The following is a 13703-nucleotide window of genomic DNA, read 5'->3' as shown; positions in this document are numbered from 1 at the left end:
TGTTGGCCAGGCTGGTCTCAAACTCCTGACCTCAGGTGATCCACCCACCTTGGCCTACCAAAGTGCTGGGATTACAGGCGTGAGCCACTGCACCCAGCCAACATTTAATGTTATGACTGAGGTAAACATGAATGAAAGCAAATCTTCAAAATATCTATGATTTGATCTCATGTATATACATTTGTGTCTGAATATACATTACATATTTGGGGAATGCATGGATGTGGAACAGGCAGAGCCTACCAAGCTGAGGGAACTGGACCTGAATCATTCGACAGAGGGAATTCGTAACTTTCATGTTTTACTCTGTATACTTAGTTTATGCTTTATCACAACAAGAATGTATTGTATTTTTTGTGTGTTTTTTTTCTTAATCTTATATTCAAAATATAAGGTAGCCCCTGGCTGTGAGCTGCAAGAATCCTTATGGGTTTGGCAGTCCTTTGACAACTTCCCACCTGGCTAAATTATCAAGGAATGTCCTACCACCAAGCATGAGAACTTCTTGGCATTCCTGAACTAAATTCTTCTTCTGGGCCAGCTCACGTGGGCATCTCCTTGAAGGCTTTAAAAAGATTTAGATCTGAGTCTGTCTCAGATTCTCCGGCTCAGAACCACAATTTCTTCATCTTGCTCTGGAGGAGGGAGTGAGAACTGGATCACTGGTTAGGGTGGTGACTGTTTTGGACAACTGCACAGCCACAGCCAGGAACACAGAAGGCAGAGAGGCAGCCTTGATCTGCAAGGGCTCCAGTTAACCCCAGTGGAGACCCTTGATGGACAAAGGCATTCTCCTAGGCTTGGTGATGAAAGTGTTCCTCTTACAGCCAGACAAGGCACTCAGGGCTCTGCAGCAGAGAAGTTAGAGCTGTAGCTTTTTTGCTTGGTGTTTTCACTAAAACTTAATTTCTTGTTGCACTTGTTGGATGGGCATGTCCCATAGGGGAAGTTTCCACTACTGTGTTCTAAACTTTGGACTGCTTGCACCATCTTACTTGTCCCCTCATTAATAATGAATTAAATAAAACCTTTAGTATATGCTAATTTCATATCTTTACGAGAGTCATGATTTTACCTTTTTTTTTTTTTTTTTTGAAAAGTACCTTTTCACATTGCTATCACTCCCTTACCAGAGCAGTGAGTGTCTGGGTCTCCCTCTTAGGGGCAGACACTGTTCCATGTAATTAGAATTAATTTCTTGTTCTTGGTAGACAGAGAAAACCTTCCACACTCCCAGGAGACAAGGGTTCAGATCTTGTGCCATGGCTGAGAGTGATGCTGAGGAAGACACTTCTCTCTAGTCTCAGTCTGCCGGCCTGTGAAACGGGCTCATAACAAACTCCTGATCCCAGGCTCAGTCGCCTTGAGCCCATGACCTCACCCAATCCCTCCCCTTCCTCCCGTGCCCCCAGGAGGCGCGGGGACTCGGGGGTTGGCCCCCTTTCCTCTGGAGGCGCCCAGGTGGCACGTCGGTGCCTCAGCTCCCGGGGGTTTCTGGGTTCTGTGCTGCCCACGGGGTGCCCAGGGGCCTCTGGAGGGGGCGGGTTCTGTCCAGCCAGAAAGCCCGGAGCCGCCCAGGAATTTTGGCCCGGACTGAGAGCATTTCCTCCCGGGCCTGCCGAGGGCGATCCGGGAAGGACGGCTGCGGGCACATGCCACGCTGCTTTCAGCCAGGCTGGCACCATGCGGCCCCTGCTCTGCGAGCTGGCCGGGCTGGCCCGGCTCTGCGCCGCAGGCGCTTTGGCCCGTGAGTGGGGCGCGGGGCACGGCAGGGGACACGCAGCTGGGGAGATCTGCAGATGTCGAGGAAAGAATGAGCTAGAGAGAGAGCTGGACACAGCAGCGAGATGGAGAGGGAGGCAGATGCAGGGAGGGAGGGATGGAGAGAAAGATGGTGAGAGAAAACAGACTCAGAAAAAGGCAGAGAAGTAGAGCAACGGAGAGATAAAGGAGAGAGGGAAGAATAAACAGTGAAAAGGAAAAAAGGAGAAGCCGAGACAGAAAGAGGCTTTCCCTGAACAGGTATGAACCAAGATAGAAAGAAAAAAGAGTTTGAGAGACAAAAGGGAAGAAGGAAAGAGAAAGACTGACTAAAATGGCAAGGGGTGGAGGGAGAGAGGATAAGAGAAAGATTTGAGAGAGACCAAAAAGGAGAGAGAGAGGGAAGCTCGATGCCCGGAGTAGAGCTGGCAAGAGAGAAGGAGCCAGGATCTGGGCTGGGAGGTCACAGCTGCTGGGTGGGGCAGCCCCGGAGGCCAGCTCCATCTCAGAGGGCCTGCGGAGGCTCAGGCCTGGCTTTATAGGACATTGCTTAAGAAGCCAGATACCAAAGGGTGAGTGACCCAAGCCAGCCCAGCACAGCCTTAAGGAGCCAGGCAGGCGAGCCCAGGAGAAAGGCCACCGATTCACCTGCCAGGTGGCCTCAGCTGGTTCTGCAGTTGGTGAAGAAGTCAGCCTCCTGGTTTCCAGGGAGCTTCTCTGGGGAACTGAGCTGTTCTGGGTGGAGATGGGGGACTGGATGGAGATGGAGAGCTGTGCGGGAGGTAGAGGCTGTCTGGGGTTCCTTCCATTAGCTGGATTCCTTGCCTTTCGCTGTCCCCTTTCTTCCCCCCACCTCCCCCCGCAGCTTAATGTTGCCCCTTCACAGGTGAGGCTCAGACAGGGTGATTCATGTCAGGTGACTTACTAGACTGCAGTCTGGGGCGGTACACAGATGCTCATTCCACCACCCTGCACATTGCACAGGACTTTACAGTTTACAAGCCACAACCCCACTTAGCCAGGGATGGCTATTGCTCATTCCAGTTGCCCAGGTGAGGGGAAAGCTCAGATCTCATGGTGGTGCCAAGGCAGAGCCCTCACAAAGCATCCAGGCCTCCTGCCCCTCAGTCGTTGCCCCGACCTCGGCAGAAGTGCCCTGTGCTAAGATAGCTCCTGGTGCCTTTCAGGGCCTGGTGAACTGTGGGATTAAGCACTTGGGGAAAGGATCCAGACCAGCCCTCCGGATCCCCTGCCTTGGGTGATCTCTTCCCCTCTCTGGTGCTGTTTCTTCCTCTATAAATTGGGGAGAATGATACCCACCCCACAGGGCTGGCCTCAGGGATTAGATGAGAGAGGAAGTGCCCAGCAGGGAACATGCATCAACACATATTCTCTCAGATGACTCCACTGATCTCTCTGAGCCTCAGTTTACCCACCTGTTAAGGATGACCACCAATGGCTTCCTCACAAGCTGCATGAGTTGTGGCTGGGACTCTGCCCAGCATAGAATACAGGCCCCAGTACACACCCTCCCATCCCCCTCTCCTTTACTCCCTCCCAGCTCAGCCCCAGGCTCTCCAGGAGCTAAAGGCACAAAGCAGCACCTGTGCTTCTCCCAGAGGGAGGAGGGAGCAGCCTGCCCACAAGTGGCTAATTTGGTGCCCCTTTTAGCCACAACTTGTACAGAGGCTTTAATTTAAAACCACTTTTAAACGTAATTTTTCTTTCTGATTATGTATGCTCATTGCTACAGATAAAGAAGAAAAGGAGTTTGGGAGGCTGAGGCGGGCAGATCACGAGGTCAGGAGATCGAGACCAGCCTGGCTAACATGGTGAAACCCTGTCTCTACTGAAAATACAAAAAATTTAGCCAGGTCTGGTGGCACAAGCCTATAGTCCCAGCTACTCGGGAGGCTGAGGCAGGAGAATCACTTGAACCTGGGAGGTGGAGCTTGCAGTGAGCCAAGATCAAGCCACCATACTCCAGCCTGGGTGACAAAGCAAGACTTCATCAAAGAAAGAAAAAAAAAAAAAGAAGAAAAGGAGGAAAATATTCATGTGTTAGTGTAATTTTGCATTGACTTCCTACATTTTTGTGCATATTCTTTCGGATTTTAGATGATATACCTTAACTTTTGATTATGAAAACTTTTGGATACAAAAAATACAAAATAATAGTATATGAAAGAATGATATAATGTACTTATCAACCCTGCTTCAACAAGTATCAGTTCATGGGCAGTTTTATCTCATCTATAGTCTCCACCCTTTCTCCTCTCCCTGGATTATTTTAAAGGAAATCCAGGCATTGTATATTTTCTTCTTTTTTTTTTTTTTTTTTTTTTGAGACAGGGTCTTATTCTGTCACCCATGCTAGAATGCAGTGGCGCAATCTCAGCTCACTGCAACCTCCACCTCCCAGGTTCAAGTGATTCTCCTGCCTCAGCCTCCCAAGTAGCTAGGACTACAGGCACTAATTTTGGTAGTTTTAGTAGAGACAGGGTTTCACCATGTTGGCCAGGCTGGTCTTGAACTCCTGGGCTCAAGTGATCCACCTGCCTCTGCCTCCCAAAGTGCTGGGATTACAGGTGTGAGCCACAACGCCTGGCCTGGCATCATGTATTTTTATCTATAAATATTTCCTTGTGTACCTCTAAGAGATAAGCACTCTTTCAATAAACATAACTACAATGTCACGATCAGGCTCCAAAAACAGTGTGTGATTAAATATCATTAAATATTCAATCACTGTTCAAATGTCCTTGATTGTGTCATATCTTTTTACAATTCATTTGTTTGATCCAAATAAGGTTACATACACTGCATTTGGTCAATATGTCTGTTAGGTCTCTTTAAATATGTAAGTCTTCTTTTCCCTTTTTTTACTTAATTTTTTGTTGTTGTTGAAGAAACTAAGTTTGTCCTGCAAAGTTTTCCACATTTAGATTTTGCTAATTGCATCTCTTTGACGTCATTTAAATATCTCCACCCCTTATAGTTTCTATAAATTGAGAGCTATTTCTAACATGTCCGACTTCCAACCTTGGTTTCTTTCTTTTTTCTTTTTCTTTTTTTTTTTTTGAGACAGAGTCTCATTCTGTCATCCAGGCTGGACTGCAGTGGTGCAATCTCGGCTCACCACAACTTCTGCCTCCGGGGTTCAAGCAATTCTCATGCCTCAGCCTCCCGAGTAGCTGGGATTACAGGTGCGCACCACCACGCCTCGCTAACTTTTGCATTTTTTAGTAGACACTGGGGAAAGGGGGGTTTCGCCATGTTGGCCAGGCTGGTCTTGAACTCCTGACATCAATTGATCAGCCTTCCTTGGCCTCCCAAAGTGCTGGGATTACAGGCATGAACCACCACACTGGGCCCTAGTCTTGGTTTCTTTTAGCAGCACTCAGAGGAACCTTTATCCCTGATGGCTTTTTAGACCGTGAGCCACCATGTCTGGCCCACATTTTGGAGTTTTTTATAGAAACACTTGAAGAATAGTGTTCTGCTGCTTTCAAAAATAAAACCCATGGATGGTTTTGAATGAATCATACATTTTAGTATAAATATTGGATGTGGTAAATTTATTATTCTATTATATTGAATGTGGTGAAATATAATTAACCCCCAGGTGGCCAGGGTTGTTTTTCAAAGCAGAGTGTGACTTTGACAATTCAGAAGATACAGCAGCATCTTTCAGAGATGCCACTGAGAAAACATTTCTCATCACCGAGCATGCAGAAATCATCTACACTGTGGCACTTTCTTACTGTTTGGGTAAAGATACAAAAGGTCTCCCCATAAGGCCTGGAAGTAGAGGGAGCCGTACTTCCACCTCAGAGGATGGGACCCAGGGGCCACATCTCTTTAACTGGGGCAGCCAGCCCAGCCCAGCCCTCCCCTGGGGCCTCTGGGCTCCACAGCAGCCTGTACTTACCAGCACAGGATGCCCTGCCCATGGCCACCATCTAGGGTGCACATCAGGCCCCGAGCAGGAGCCGGGCCAGAGAAAACAATGCAGCATCCAAGGAGGTCCATTTCCCAACTGGCGGGGCCTGGGAGAGGAGGAGGAAAGGAAGGAAGGGAGCCCTGCGGAGCCACAGCCTTGGCTGCTCAGGGTTAATCATCATAATCCTTCAGCCTTTTCCACTCCCCTTGTCTGAGCCTCTGACAGCCCCATGGGTGCATATGCGTGTCTACTAATTTTTTTTTTTTTTTTTTTTGCAAGACAGGGTCTTTCTCTGTCACCCAGGCTGGAGTGCAGTGGTGCAATCGTAGCTGACTGTAGTGTCAAACTCCTGGGCTCAAGCAATTCTCCCACCTCAGCTTTCCAAATACCTGAGACTACAAGCATATGCCACCAATCCTGGCTAATTTTTTAATTTTTTTTTTTTAGTAGAGACAGAGTCTCACTATGTTGCCCAGGGTGGCCTCAAACTTCTGGCTTCAAGTGATCCTCCTGCCTCAGCCTCCTAAAGCTCTGGGATTACAGGTGTGAACCACCGAGCCCAGCTCCTGTAGCTAATTTTTGAGGCCTCTCTGCAGCCTCCGAAAGACAGAGAAGAATGAAGGATGAGCTACATGGGGGAGTCAGGGCCTCAAGCCTACCCTAACCCATTTTATGGAGGAGGCAGCAGAGGCTCAGGGAGGAGAAGAAACTTTCTCACCATCCCACAATCATTAGTGGCTGAACCAGGCTGAGAACAGGGGTCTCCAGCATGTTTTCTGCCACGATGCATTCAAGTCAGCACCCTGGTGAGGACCCTGGTGCAGAGGGAGCAGGCAGTACAATGTCAGGCCCTGCTCCAAGCTTGCTCTCTCAGATGCACTCCATGGAGGACTTGATGAGCTCATGGACAGTTACTCCAGGGTACACAGAGCACAGCTTTGTCCAGATGTGAAGGATTAGTGCTGAGCCATGTGGGGAGCGACCTCAGCCCAGCCTTTTCCCTGGACGGGTTTTGGAGCCAAGTTAGACCTCATCACAGACATGTAGAGAACAGGGTCTTTTAGGCCAGTGGAGAGGAGCAGGCTCTGGTTGCTCCTGACTTCCAAAGCAGCCAGACTCTCACTTGGCTGGCAGGGTCACACTGCATCCTCCTGGCCTGAGCCTGGGAGCGGTGTGTGAGGGGAGAGTGGCTAGGGTCTGGGAGAGGGCAGGTGAGCCTCTGGGGAAAGGCTTGGCCAAAGGCCTCTGGACAGAGCCAGCAGGGGGTGTGTGTATCTACAGACTCATGATGACAGGCCCTCCCCCAGGTCAGCCACTCTGTGGGTGAGAACAGCTCTTCGGGCCCCCTCAGAGCTTTTCCTCTCCAAGCCGAGCAGCCCAGTTTCAGCTGAGACAATTGAGTTAAAATTTGGAGTCCCAGACTGGGTGTGGTGGCTCACGCCTATAATCCTAGCAGTTTGGGAGGTTGAGACGGGCGGATCACTTGAGCCCAGGAGTTCGAGCTTAGCCTGGGCAACATAGTGAAATTCCATCTCTACAAAAAATACAAAACTTAGCCAGGTGTGGTAGTGTGTGCCTATAGTCCCAGATACTCTGGAAGCTGAGGTGGGAGAATGGCTTGAACCCAGGAAGCAGAGGTTGCAGTGAGCCATGATCATGCCACTGCACTTCAGCCTGGGTGACAGAGTGAGACCCTGTCAAAAAAAAAAAAAAAAAAAAAAAAAAAAAAAAAAAGAGGAGTCGCTTCCTGTAGCCTCCTCTAGACCTGCTCCTGCCTCTCAAGGGCCTTCTCAGAATGTGGGGCCAGGACGGAGCATAGCCCCCAGGGGCCTGTCTCTCTGAATATTTTACATGGATGCCTGCAGCCCACGATGGCTGCTGCTTTCTGCTGACAACCCCGCCAGGCAGCCAGCTTTTGTTACGGAACATTTCAAACCATGCACACAAAAGTAGAGGGAATCGCTGAATGCGCCCCCATGTGCTCATCACCCAGCTTCAGCAATTAGCAACTGTCAGCCCATCCTCTTTGCTCTAAATATCCATGCATGTCTCTCCCCCATCGCCACCCAGGCCTGGGTTATTTGGAAGTAAATCCAAGACAGCATAGCATTTTATCTGTAAATATTTCAGTATAGCTCTTTAAAAGACTCACCTTAAAAAAATAACCAAAGCGCCATTATAATGTCCTCCTCCCTCCCCAGATTCAGCAATAACACCATTATCTTTGGAAGAGTCTTTTCTAAGTTCACTGGAGGGAAATAATGAAAAGGAGAATTTGAAAAACAGATTATTCTCCACAAAAGATGCTCAGAGTGGAAGGACGTTTTTGTTCCTGGTCTTGTTCTCATCCCTGAGTGGAAGAGCTGAGAGCTAGACAGAGTTGGAATCAGAAAATCACAGGGCAGGGGGCCCCATCTTGCTGAGATGAGGCCTGGAGGTCAGGGTGCCTGAGTTCCAGGCATTTGCAGATGGTGTGACCTTAGACAAATCACTCGGCCTCTCAGAGTTACACAACCATCACCAGATCCATCCTATCTCAAGCCTGTCCCACTTCTAGACAACTGCAGATGACCCCTTGGCCAACCCATCCAACACTAAGGCCTTACAGCTACAAACATTGCATGTACAGAGATCAGTTCCGTAACTCTCTCCCCCAACTGAGCTTTGGATGCCCACATCCATGGCCACAGCCTTAATATTGTCACTATCTGAAGCTGCTCTAACTCTAAAAGCTAAAATTGCAATATTCTTTACCTCTTGTTCCTCCTGTGATTCCTAAGACCTCCAGTCTCTTCAGCCCCCATTTCTCCCAATTTATTGGCCCTCTTCTTGGCCTCATTTCTTTCCTTATCCCAGCTGGATTCCAGGGATCCTCTCCTAAACCCCTGGCTGGCCAAATCTCAGTTCCTTGGCCCCTTGCTTCCACCACATCCATCCTGCAGACTCCTAGGTTTCAGCTCCATCCAGCCATCTGTCTTTGCCACTCTGCACCCAGACTGTGGAGCACTGCTGGGGGAGGACTCGTGCTTCCAGGATTCCTTGTTGATGCCAGTTCATTCTGCATGGTCCTCCTCCACTGCATCCCTCATTCTGCACATCCTCTTTTGAAGCCCTCTTTGTATTCAAGTCCCTTACCTAGTGGTGCACTGATGGACTGGCTCTCAAAAAAAAAAAAAAAAATGAGGGGGGGTTGTTGATTTCTGTGGTGTAAATGTTCTCATCATGGCCACAATTTTTTTTCTTTTTTTACTTAAAAACTTTTTCTTTTTAGAGATAGGGGTCTAACTATGTTGATCAGCCTGGTCTTGAACTCCTGGCCTCAAGCGATCCTCCCACTTGGCCTCCGAAAGTGCTAAGATTACAGGCACGAGCTACCATTTCCAGATACCATGGTCAGTATTTTAATGTCTGTTTTTAGCAACCTACTCATAGAATTCTTGAAATTTTAACATCTAGCTCTCCTCCCTACATGATCTCCATCTTACTGCACTGAGTAAATAGAGGCTAATAGGTGGGAGCTCCCTCCACTTTTTGGCCCTCTAGTTATATGGTTTACCTTTGCCCATTTTTGCTGCATTCCCTCCATCTTCCTTCCAGATGTGGTCCCACCCACTCTGGATCCAGGGCCTCCCATCAATTCAGGAAGTGCATTCCTTGGGTTCTCTTGTCTTCCTCCTGTCCCTCAGGCTGTAAGCATGGTTGTGTTTTCCAATGCTTAAAACAAAAACAAAAACAAATGACAACCATAAATACTTCTCTAGACCTTGCAATCCAATCTCCCTTCCTTCACAGCCAAGCTTCATGAAATTTTCCAGAATCTAAGTTTCCACCCCCAACCTCACCTTCCCTTCTCATGTCACGGTAACCCAAACTCTGCTTTTCCTCCACTCCTAAAAGTGCTGGGGTGAAATTTAGCAGGGCCTTTCCCGTGCTCTCTTTCCAGTCCTTACCTTGCTAGACCTTCCCACTGCTTTTGGCCATGCTGACCCTTTTCATCCCCTGTAGAATCTGTAAAGCTCTTGGCTTCTCTTGACTGCTGGGGCAGCACACTCCTTCCTGAGTGTCAGTGTTCTCTAAGGTTCTGGCCAACCCTGGTGCCCCACAGGCATCTTAGGGTTACCAACTGTGAAATCTGAGCTTGGAATCAGGGATCTCAGACTTCTGCTGTGAAGGTTGGTGGTGCCTGGAAGAGCTAACTCAAGGAGAACAATTCTCAGTCAAGAGTTGAACGGGTTGAATGGCAGATCCTCTGCTTATGAGTAGTGACTATGGACACATCCTTTCACCCTTCTGTGCATCAGTTTTCCTATGTGTAGATTGGGCATAACAACAGGTTGTTGGAGAGGTTAAGTGAGCACCCTACATGGTGCATGGTAAGCACTCGTCACATGACAGCTGTTACTAATGGGTTCCCAGTGTCAATGCTGCTGCTGAAATACCTCCTCTCATTTTCTTCCTCACTATTCCTACAGCTACTTGAGAGGCTGAGGCAGGAGAATCGCTTGAACCGGGGAGGCGGAGGTTGGAGTGAGCTGAGATTGCACCATCACACTCCAGCCTGGGCAACAGAGCTAGACTCCGTCAAAAACAAAACAAAACAACAACAACAACAAAAACAAGCATCAGAACTGGTTTATTAAAGCCTCTTGGTTAAAGCTCTGCCCCCTCGGCCTTATTTCCAGGACTTCCCTCTCCAGTCTCTCTCCCGCCCACTCTGTATCTCCAGCCACTGCAGGCTCCCTGCAGGCTTTGCACAGTGAGCCACGCTCTTTCAGGCCTCTCCATCATTGCAGGTGCCATTCTTCCTGGCTGAAGCCTGCCCTCCCTTCCTCCCTGGGCTTCACCTCCTTGAGGAAGTCCATCTGGGTCTGTAGGTGACTGTGGCTGTAGAGACTGGTGGGATTGAGATAACTGACACTCGCACACTGACCCCCACCTGGGCCGTCCTCTGCTTGCTCTTGAGGTTGCTTTGAGGACTGACCTCACTTGAGCCCAGTGTTTACAGAAGTCTCTGGCATTATGGAAAACTAAGCGTCCCATAGTGACAAGACTTGTTTTCCCACAGCTGCAGAACCCTTCACCACTCCCTGAGGAGACTCAGCTCAGAGCACAGCGTGTGACAGACACGTGGCTATGCAATGCTGTCTAGATGTCATAGAGGAGGTAACAGGGTGCTTTGGAAGGACATGTGGGTTCAGGACCACCTTCTAGGATGGTTTCTGTGGGCAGATGCAAGCTTGCTTTGGAGTGTCAGGACATCGGGCCAATCCTGCCCTGGGGCCACCTTGTCCAACATCACCCTCCCATCTAGGCTGCCAGGCTGGCGAGCCCCCCATGGGCCCTGCCTCCCCTAAGGCCTTACTTACCCCACCAGGACATTTCAGCATCATTACTCGATGGGAAGGTGGAAATCCAGTCCCTGTTTTGTTATATAGCCACGATTCCTAACTTGTGTGGGGAAAAGTTTTCATCTTTATTGTCACAAGCCTTTAACTGAAATTGAGCATTCCCATTCATCATAAACACAGACAGCAAGCTGTGGTGTTAATAGTACTATAACTTTGTCATCAATAGAAATCCAGATAATTTCATCTTCTTCTAGTTATGAATAGCTCAACATAACATTTATATCTTTCATTATGTAAAAATTTCAGTTGTTGTTAGGCCTGATGTTAGACCATGTGAGTTAGTGAGTTAATAAATACATTTTTTTTTTTTTTTTTTTGAGGCAGGGTCTCTGTCTGTCGACAAGGCTGGAGTGTAGTGGCGCAGTCTCGGTTCACTGCAACTTCCACCTCCCAGGCTCAGGCAATCCTTCCACCTCAGCCTCCCAAGTAGCTGGGACTACAGGAACATGTGCCACCATGCCTGGCTAATTTTTGTATTTTTTTGTAGAGGTGAGGTTTTGCTATATTGTCTGAGCTGGTCTTGAATTCCTAAGCTCAAGCCATCCACCCACCTTGGCCTCCCAAAGTGCTGGGATTACAGGCATGAGCCACTGTGCCCAGCCAATACATATGTTACATCCAAATTTTTAAATTTTGTTTTTGACAGATTCTTGCTCTGTCACCTAGGCTAAAGTGCATGGTACAATCTCGGCTTGCTGCTATCTCCGCCTCCCACGTTCCAGTGATTCCTGTGCCTCAACCTCCTGAGTAGCTGGGACTACAGGCATGCACCACCATGCCCGGCTAATTTTTTGTATTTTTGGTAGAGATGGGGTTTCACCATATGGCCAGGCTTGTCTCAAACTCCTGATCTCAAGTGATCTGCCCACCTCGGCCTCCCAAAGTGCTGGGATTACAGGCGTGAGCCACCACGCCCGGCCTAATACGTGAGCCACCATGCCTGGCCTAATATTTGAATAATATTTTAATGCAATTGGTGCTCTTGGTAATTCTATGTTTTATTTTTTGCATTTAAGGCATTATTCTGAGAAGAGGTCTGTAGGCTTCACCACACGGCCAATAGGGTCCATGGCATACACGGGTAAAAACCATTAAGAACCCTGAGTAAATTTCAAAATCTGTCATTTGGCAGAGACACCACCAGGGAGCAGAATAGCAAAAGGAATGTGAGCTCCAGGCTGCAAAGTCCAAAAGGGAGAAGGTAATCTACACGCGCTTCGTCCAAACCTGTGACTGAGTGCCAAAAAGGAAGGAGCCTTAGAGAGCGAGCCCCATAGGACATTGTCATCTGCAGAAATTGAGGCAGGCAGGGGCAGAGCCTGAGTGAGGAAAACCCAGGTCCCGCAGCTCCCAGTCCTTTCCCACTGCACCCCACTGGACAGCCAGCTGCTCCTTAGGACCTGGCTAATGAAGCAGAACGTGGCACCACTCCTGTCCTGGACGTTACCCACCTTCTCACTCTAGATGGTACAGAAGACCGTGGATCACCTGGGGACACAGGTGAAAGGCCTGCTGGGCCTGCTAGAGGAGCTGGCCTGGAACCTGCCCGGGGGACTCTTCAGCCCCGTCCCCGACATCCTTGGAAAAGGTGAGCAGTGCAGGTGGCAGAGGACAGCCTCTGGGCTGCTGTCTTCTGGCGCTGTGCAGACGAGACGGGGACGGCTGCTACACGGCACAGGTGTAGCCTGGATAGCAGGGAGGGTCCCAGCGCCCCCTGGGGACGGAATCGGGACGGCATCATCCCTGCTCCCCTCCCCTACCACCCCGCCCCCACACCCAGTCGCTGCCTCCCGGTGTCAAGGTGTCAAACGAGGTTCTGGAAGAGCCGGCCCTAGATGACATCTCAGCACAACCCCGGCGCGGAGAAGCTGCCTGCTTCATTGGCCTTCTTACGACTGGAGCTCCTCAGCTCCTTTCATTTTCCCCTGAGGAGCCACTCCTGTTCCACCCCAAAACCGTCGCAGGGAAGACGGGCACCCCCACTGATCAGGCAGGGATGGGGTTGCACTCTGTTCTCTCCTTGATCCCTGTGTCCCTAGCTCAGGAATTCCCGGGGGCTGGGGAAGGGAGGGAAGGCACTGCTGAGCACCACGGGGCGGGTACCCTGCAACACCCCAGCTTGCTCAATGGAGGCCGCTGCTTTCTTTCAGATGGCTTCTGAGCCCCGGAGCTGGAGCCCAGCAGCTGGAGGTGGTGCACCTGCCAGGCAGCACCCTCTGAGAGCCAGCACCGTCCTCTCTCCTTCCTTCCTCAGTTTCGTGTGAAATAAAAGCTACTGTTTTTTGGTCTCCTCTGTGTCTGCTGACAGAGTAACCCGTTTACAGCCCCCTCTCCCTCCACTTCCATGCCTGGGGGAGGCCGGCAACCCCCTCCAGGCTCAGACCTGGGGACACGCCCGCTCCCGCCATCTGTGCTTTAGCACTCCTTATTTATAGGGGCAGATGGAGCAGGGGGTTGATTCACAGAGGTGGGGGCCCTTCGAGTGGCCTTGCTTCTCAAAATGTAGCCATAGGTGAGAAGCAAGGGGATCAGGGTCTCAGGACCCACCGGGACTCCTTAATCCAAATCTGCATTGCAATGAGGCCCCCAGG

The 13703-nt window shown here is 49.7% G+C and overlaps 1 pseudogene; it reads left to right on the top strand.

Moving 5' to 3' along the window:
- The first annotated feature begins 1683 nt into the window (after positions 1-1683).
- Positions 1684-13282, top strand: LOC100590618 (annotated as a pseudogene).
- Positions 13283-13703: the final 421 nt, after the last annotated feature.

The sequence above is a fragment of the Nomascus leucogenys genome, chromosome 1a, assembly GCF_006542625.1.
Source record: "Nomascus leucogenys isolate Asia chromosome 1a, Asia_NLE_v1, whole genome shotgun sequence".
Lineage (NCBI taxonomy): Eukaryota > Metazoa > Chordata > Mammalia > Primates > Hylobatidae > Nomascus > Nomascus leucogenys.
The sequence above is the reverse complement of the archived record's forward strand: the minus strand, read 5'-3'. Positions and strand labels throughout refer to the sequence as shown.